Source organism: Pleurodeles waltl, chromosome 12 (assembly GCF_031143425.1).
Source record: "Pleurodeles waltl isolate 20211129_DDA chromosome 12, aPleWal1.hap1.20221129, whole genome shotgun sequence".
In the NCBI taxonomy this organism is placed as follows: domain Eukaryota; kingdom Metazoa; phylum Chordata; class Amphibia; order Caudata; family Salamandridae; genus Pleurodeles; species Pleurodeles waltl.
Window position 1 is genome coordinate 622,292,910 of NC_090451.1, and position 8,270 is coordinate 622,301,179.

Consider the following 8,270-nt stretch of genomic DNA (forward strand, 5'->3'; position numbering starts at 1 on the left):
TTACATAATTAATAATCAATTAAACAATTAATACAAATTATTAAATAATTATTATTTAAACATAATTAACTTCCTACCCTATACCCCTACAAACCCACCAACCCACAACTAATAATTTAACATAAACAATGTAATTAATTAATAATTTACCTAATTAAAATTCAATTAATTATTTTAAACAATTGTCATAAATTGGTACTTATCACTTAATCTCCCACTTTATATTCCTACAAGCCCAACAACCTGCTCCTAAAATATAATTACACCATTTACATGATTAACTATCACTTAAATATTTAATAATTACAATTTCATTAACAATTAATTATACTTAATTAACTTCCCACCCTGTACCCCTGCATACCTCACAACCCTCAACACTACAAATTACTATTAAAAATTATAAATAACATAAAATTGCAAACTATATTTAAAAATATTAACAATTGTACAAACAATATGAAACATACCTTTTCAATTGCATTATTGAAAAAGATATTAACAATCCAGATATTATTGAAAACAATATTAATGACCTAAAATCGATATTTATGTCAACAATAGTTCTGTATTACGATATTTATGTATTACAATATTAATAACTTGATATTTCAGTAACTCAATATTTTTAATCTAAAATTTTGCCCAAATCCTTGCATAGTCCGCTCAGGTCCTCCAGTGTGGACTGGGAGGTGTCTCCTGTCTACCCGTCACTACCAGCACTATCTGACTCATTACAAGTTTGGCTGTCCCAATCCCTCAAACACCCTTGCCTTATTAAAATGTTCCTGCCGGGCTGACCAGGAGGAACATTGCTACGAGATAGCACTCTGCTCCCTTAAAGGAGCCGAGCGCTATTTCGTAGCACAGAGGTAGCCGACCAGCACCCTCGGAAGTTGAACTGCCTGCAAAGCAGACAGTGCTCATAACGAGAGTGCTGGGCAAGGGGGCCCTGCACTGCCCATGCAATGGGCATGGGTAATGCAGTGTAGGGGCCCCCAGCACACCCTCACCGCCAGCCTTTCCATGCCGGTGAAACCACCATGGAAAGGCTGCCGGTGAGGGGAGCTGTAATCAGCCAGGCGGCACTGAGTACAAATTAGACTGCCGTCACCAAGACAGGAATCATTTTCCCAGCGGGGGAGCAGTCTTCTAGTGGGTCCACCCACCAGGGTTGTAATTAGGCGTTCGGATCAACCGGAGTACGGCAGTGTGCCCATCAACGCGAGTGTGGTGGTCCTCCGACTGCCTCACTCCTTGTGAGTCCCCATGTGTTCACTTTTTTACACTCTGCCTGTTCATGAAAATTATTTTTAATGTTTTCCGTTAATGCTCTTTTTCATTTTTTTAAATTATATAACTATGTTCCAACACGTGTTGATCTCATGGCCACTGCTACCATGTCTCTCCTTTGATGTCATTTGATGATTTTATTTCATATATCACATGATTACATTTTATTGAATTGATCCCCTCCATGGGAATTGTTGCTAGTGATACATACTAGGTTCCATAGGGGTCTACAAGCTGCTCCTGTGCTTCACATTATACAGCTTTTTAAAGAATGGGATAATGGCTGTAGTTGTACAAGTACAGTTCATGAGCAGGGAAAGGAGTTAAAGAACAATCAAAGTGGACAACCTGAGCAGACATTACACAATCCGTAAAGGCTCAGATTTCACCTACTCTTGCTAGGCCAGAATTTTAATCAAGGGTTAAGGCCCTAGTCTACTCCTATGCACCCGAAGGCTCCTAAAGTCATATGAGTCGCAGACGGGAGGAGAAGAGGGGATGGGCGCCATGGTCAGGTGTGAACTTAAACAGTAGCCAGACGAACACCCTGCACATGTGAGTGTAAGAGGCAAACCACTCTGTTTAAAAAAAATGAATCACCCTACCCCATTTTATCATTCCATCTTAATCCATCAATGTGAACACCATGGCCCTCATTCGGACCTTGGCGGGCGGCGGAGGCCGCCCGCCAAAGTCCCGCCGTCAGGTTACCGTTCCGCGGTCGAAAGACCGCAGCGGTAATTCTGACTTTCCCGCTGGGCTGGCGGGCGGCCGCCTTCAGGCCGCCCGCCAGCCCAGCGGGAAAGAGGCTTCCACGATGAAGCTGGCTCGGAATCGAGCCGGCGGAGTGGAAGCTGTGCGACGGGTGCAGTTGCACCCGTCGCGTATTTCACTGTCTGCGCAGCAGACAGTGAAATACATTTAGGGGCCCTCTTACGGGGGCCCCTGCAGTGCCCATGCCAGTGGCATGGGCACTGCAGGGGCCCCCAGGGGCCCCGCGACCCCCCCCTACCGCCATCCGGTTCCCGGCGGGAGAACCGCCGGGAACTGGATGGCGGTAGGGGGGGGTCGGAATCCCCTCGGCGGCGCAGCTAGCTGCGCCGCCTTGGAGGATTCCAATGGGCGGCGGTACACTGGCGGGAGCCCGCCAGTGTTGCCGGTCCGACCGCGGCTTTACCGCCGCAGTCGGAATGCCCATTGGAGCACCGCCGGCCTGTCGGCGGTGCTCCCGCGGTCCTCCAACCCGGCGGTCATGGACCGCCAGGGTTGGAATGACCACCCATATGTTTGTAAATCCCACAGACCATTGTTTTTTTTGTTTTACAAGAGAGGCTTCCTGACACCTTTTAGAATGTTCTATAAGTCAACGTCTACTTTCATTCTTAGTAGGTAATGTAATTTTGGGGTATAAAACAGACAATGTGGTGTAAGGAAACATATATGTTGCTTCCTCTTTTTAGTAGGGCATCATCACTGCATAGATTTGGTCTCATTTTGTTCAGCTGTAGGGCTTCTTTCTTTGACTTATGAAGCCTTCCAGAAAGCTGCTTTTATAAATAGCTCCAAAAGATAACTTTCATTCTTCTGACATCCGCCTTCACCCTTCCTGTCACTGCCTCCACCATTACCTTTGCTCTTGCCTGTAGCAACAGTTCTTTGATCCAAACAACAGTAGCCAATAGGTGCCATTTTCTGTTCTAGACAACTACTGATTCTGCCTTTATGAATGCCAGTAAAACATAATTAAGCAACATGTGTTGAATGAATCTGTTGAACATTGTACCTCACATCTGCCCTCTTAAATAGGAGTCTTTGACCGCCTTGTTCATCCAAAAACTCTGACCTTTGGAACTTTTCATGGAAAAATCATACTGCTTCACAGTGCTTCAAATCTGACTGTAACACCTTTGGATAGTTTTCCTGTTACCCACCTCATTACTATTCATGTTGAAGGCTGGATTGTGACCCTCTATAATTTGATTTTTAAGAACTGACCTATTAGTACTTACATAGCTTCTTAAAACGCTTTCCTGGTTACACAAGTATTGGCCACAATTTGTAAACAGTGAAAGATGCTTAAAGCCAGGTCTTGCCTGATACATGAATGATTCTGTGTCAGCCTTTCCAAACAGTCACTACCTCTATCTTGTCAGTAGGTCTCAGAATTTCTTAAATCCTGCCTTTCTCTGATGCAGTGGAGGGTCCATGTTGTATAAACATCTAGAAACCAGTTGAGTGGGTTGCAACATGTCAACACTTTGGGTTCAAAAGGGTAGCTGCAAGGTTTATTGGTATAAGTAACAGAGCACAATAATGCCCCACTGGAAGAAGGATAACTGCCCACTCTCCCCCATACTCCTTCAAGGAATCATTCCATGAAGAAAAATAAAGCAGTCCTGTTTATCAAACCCTGTATTATTAGCAATGACTAACAATAAGCATTTATGAATGTTCCCTTGTTTGATGATGTCTGGTTGCACTCTTAAACCTTTAGCAACAACATTTACTGAATGACCCCTTAAATGTGATCACCCAGTCATCGTGTGACACATTCATCATTCCTTGTGGACATAAACAATATTCTCACCATTCTATATTCCTTCTCTCACTTCAGACGGGCAAGGCAGACATTTAAGGTATCAAATGAAGAAGTGTTACAAAACATCTTCATCTTTAAAGGGAAACAAAAAATGAAAACAAAGGATGACAACTATAGTCACTACTGTTTTCCTACAAAATGCACATAAAACTACCCCTAGCATGGATACAGTAGTGCCTCCCTAGTATGAATACAGTAGTGCCCGGAATTCATTCGAATGCATCAAGTATGACATTACTTGGTCTGTTTTCCTAATTTAAATACTGGGCTATTTGGGCAATCAAGCAATCAACCAATCTTTATTCAGAACAAGCATTACTCCATAAAAGATGCATAGATAGGTTTAAGATAAAACATACTAAATAAAAAATTCATGAGATATATAAAATATATCAAAGAGAAATATAGTTAAAAAAGAGTTATGTTAGAGCGTTTGTCACCAAGGAAGGAAAGAAAACAGCAAAGTTTGTGCACTGTCTAGATGGGCTTCCTTAACCCCACCACCAATGATAAAATGTTTGCCACACATATACATATAAAGTGTGTTTGTAATTGCTGTAGGTATGATAAAGCTGGTCTACATTGAACAAATTCTAAACACTTCAGCAACTGCAGAATGTACTTTTTTCTTGTCCATGGTGAAAGCCACAAAATAAGACAAGATGTAAAACTGATTGTTCAGACAAATGGTCCCAAGTACAAGGTTAAAGATTGAACAAATCCCTTGCCACATCTAAAATAGCAAAGTACATATGAATTGTACTTAGTAGAAATCCAGTTAACAAAAGGCGGTAAAACCTATAGTTCACCCAGCACAAATATGGGTGAATACCAGTTTTAAATAATAAGGTTGTATACTTATGAACAAATAAAGCAAGGAGGTCCTAAGGTCTTTCTTCCTAACCCTATATAGACCTTGTGGATCTGTAAAGTAGTTTTGTTTACTCAATTTAATACAAAGTGAATAAACATGCTCAAACCAGGGAGTTCTTTTAAACCCATCCAGAGATAGGAAATCTCTCATCAAGTCCCGATTTAATTCAGATTCAGATTTTGACCAAACTTCATGCTTTAATAGAAGGGGGAAATTAAAACAGAATCCTCAATAAAGAGCATACCTAGCTTCTTATGACAGATATAGTTTGTGCTCCAAGACGGAAAAGCGAAAAAGCTTCTTCAAATATTTATTTTCCACACCCTGGAGCGGAGCTGTACAGGTGTGACCACAACCTCCTCTCCCATAGCAAACACCTGAATCTCCTTTGCCTTCTTGACAGGCTACCTTCCTAGTCTAGTTGCAAATCCATCCACAGCATTTAATGTTTTCTCAAGATACATTTTCTTATTATCCACATAAGCGATATATATTTCCCCTTGGATAAAAATGGCCTAACATTTTTCATGCCTGGCACCACCATCATAACATATGATTTGCCACTATTAACAAAGACCTAAACCCTCCACAAGAGACACAAAAAGTATCCAAAAGACACAGTCATGCAGTACCAGTGTGGGTCATTAATGAAACATTATCTGCATATAGTAATATAGGGGTTGGGCCGGAACCAATATATGGCACTTCTAATGCTTTAGCAGACAGACAATTGTCTATGCCATTAATGTATAAGGTTAAAAGACAGGAGATTAATATACATCCTTGTCTTATGCCCCTGCCCACTAATCAGTAGATTTCCCATTATAAGAATAGCATAGCGCTGCTGTAGTATCGATATCAAACTGTAAAATAAAAATGGATGGTACACGTGTCAACCTCCAGAGCAACTAAAAAGGTCTCAAACAAGGAGCAGTTAACTAGCTCAAAAGTGGATGAAAGGTAAATAACTGAAAGGTACAGAGTCTCCTAATTGGCAACTGTATATATATATCAATAATAAGTGCTAAACTGGGGCATTTTTCGGTGGTGCCCTTTCTAAAACCATATTGAATAGAGGAGATAGCTTTATGGTCCTGTGCCTACTCTTCAAGTTTATCCAGAAGTATCCTCCCTGTCACCTTCATCGAGGAAAGCAGGAGCAAAATAGGGACCAGCTTTGTGACCTTTTTTGAAGATCAGGACTATAGCAGGCTTCCCCCATGAAGCAGGAGGACCGACCTTAATGAAAACATGCAGAATGTTGGTAGCACATGGAGCCCACACCTCAATACATCCTATAAATAAGTCCAATGGGACACCATCTTGGGCCTCTGGCCTTTCCCTTCCCACATCCCTTGAGAGTTGCAGTAACATCCCTAACTTCAATGACAAGATAGTCCTGGCTCAATGTCCCTATTGAGGTTACATAAAACCACTAAAGAAGGACCTGTCTCCCCTGCAAACATACCCAAGAAATTTGAAGTCCAATCATTTGGAGAGATGCTGGACTCTAATTCTGGTCCTTTGTCCTCTCTTAAAATGGATTATTAACTCTTCTCCAGAAACCCAAATTATCACCTTGCCTACTCACTTTCATGAGATCCTCTCAAGCTTCATTCTCAAGCCTTTGCTCTGTATCCAAACAAAGTTCTCTTATAGAGTGATCTACACTTGATGACGACCTCTTTGTCCCCTGGGACAAACTTTAGGGGTGACATGAGGGCCTTATGCACCTTTCCACATTCATTATCAAACCAGCCCTTTTGTTTCAGATACTGCTAGAGTTCATGTTAACTGAGGTTTAATATGCAAACACAAACAGCCATACAGCTGTACCATTAATTCCCTCGGAGTAGGCTCATTTATGCAGAACTCTATTTATGCTCCAAATTAGTTGACCGCCTCACTTACAAGTGTATCTTTATTGGTTGAACTCTCATTTCAATGCAAACCCATTACATCTGGTAAATGTCAAATCCTTTCCTAGAGCAGTTGTACCATCCTTCGCGAAAGAGATATCAAACAACACAATTAGAGGATTATGATCACTAAAACAAGTAGGAGAAATGTAGAAATCCCCAATAAAGAGGATAATATTACCCAACACTAGAGTGAAGTCAATAGTGATACAAGTACCATGGCCTACATAAGATGGCCATCTCATCATGAGCCTGCAAATCCTAGGCAAACAATAAATTATAATTGGATAAACTATTTTTTACGGTCTGCTAATATCTAGAATGTACAAAGTGCATAATTTGCTCTTAATTTGCTAATCCTCATTCCTTGACAGACTACAAGACCTGCCAGAAGTGAGACCACAGCACTGGATATTACAATGCCCCACCCACACAATATGCAAATCACCCCAGCAAAAATTCAAAAACATTTCCAGAACCGAGGTCCACCACAGAGTTATCAAAAACATTACTGTAAAAATTGATTAACAGAAGTTTCCTCCCACCTTCCATTTGTAACACAATAAATAACAATAAGGAGAACTCAAAACATGTGTGTCCCACACTACCTTGCATATTGTTGGCTAGGAGAATGGCCAAACCCCCTTTCGTCCTATCCTTATTAGATGACAGGGTGATGCAACAAGTGTACAAAAGCTTTCCATAAGAAGTACAGTTGTTTGCCAAGTTTCTTAGTCAATAGGAAAGTTTTAAATAAGTGTACGTCATTAATTATTCTCAAGTTTGCTATTAACCCCCCCCCCACATTCCAGCTCAGGATACTCAGATTACCCTAACTGCAGTGCATACTACTTATCCCCGTCTCTAATCCCTGCTTGGAATTAGTATCCCTGAATAAGTCATCAAGGACCTCCGAATTTCAACCCATATATATCCTCTCTCACTAGAAACTGGGAGGGTCAGTCCTGTTCCATCAAGTTACACAGGAGAAGAAAACGATTATGTATAAGATAGAATCAATTTAGCCTTCAGGTGAACCTTAGGGGATCTATTCTGAGGGTGAGTAAACAGAACCTAAAGAAGGGTATTTGAAGGTTGGCAGGGTCGATAAGAAATACAATGGGGGCAACACAGAAATGCTGCTGTCCTCCCACCATAATCTGATGGAATAGTAAGAGTCCTCTTGGCAGTAAAGGCAGACTTAAATTTTAGCACAACAGTTATTTTGTCTGTTTTGGGCACAGAAGATTTTGTTCTCCTCACCACAATTATTACATTTGCTATGTATCCTGATCTCCCAGCTCTATTATCTAACCAGTGTTAAACTTTACTGGATAATTCCACCCAACCTTCATACTAGCATCTAGCCAGGGGAGGAATCCCAATTAGTACAATCAAAAATCATGTACATCCTGGAGGTAAGTATAAAAATTATCCGCATTGTCCACCTGTTTAGGTATAACTGAACCTCTACCTAAACCCAACCCATCCCTCATGATTGTCATTTTCATCACACATAGATGTAGCATAAGTACAAATGTCATCAGAGTTGGGACAACAGACTTTCATGTGCCTGTGGAAGGGC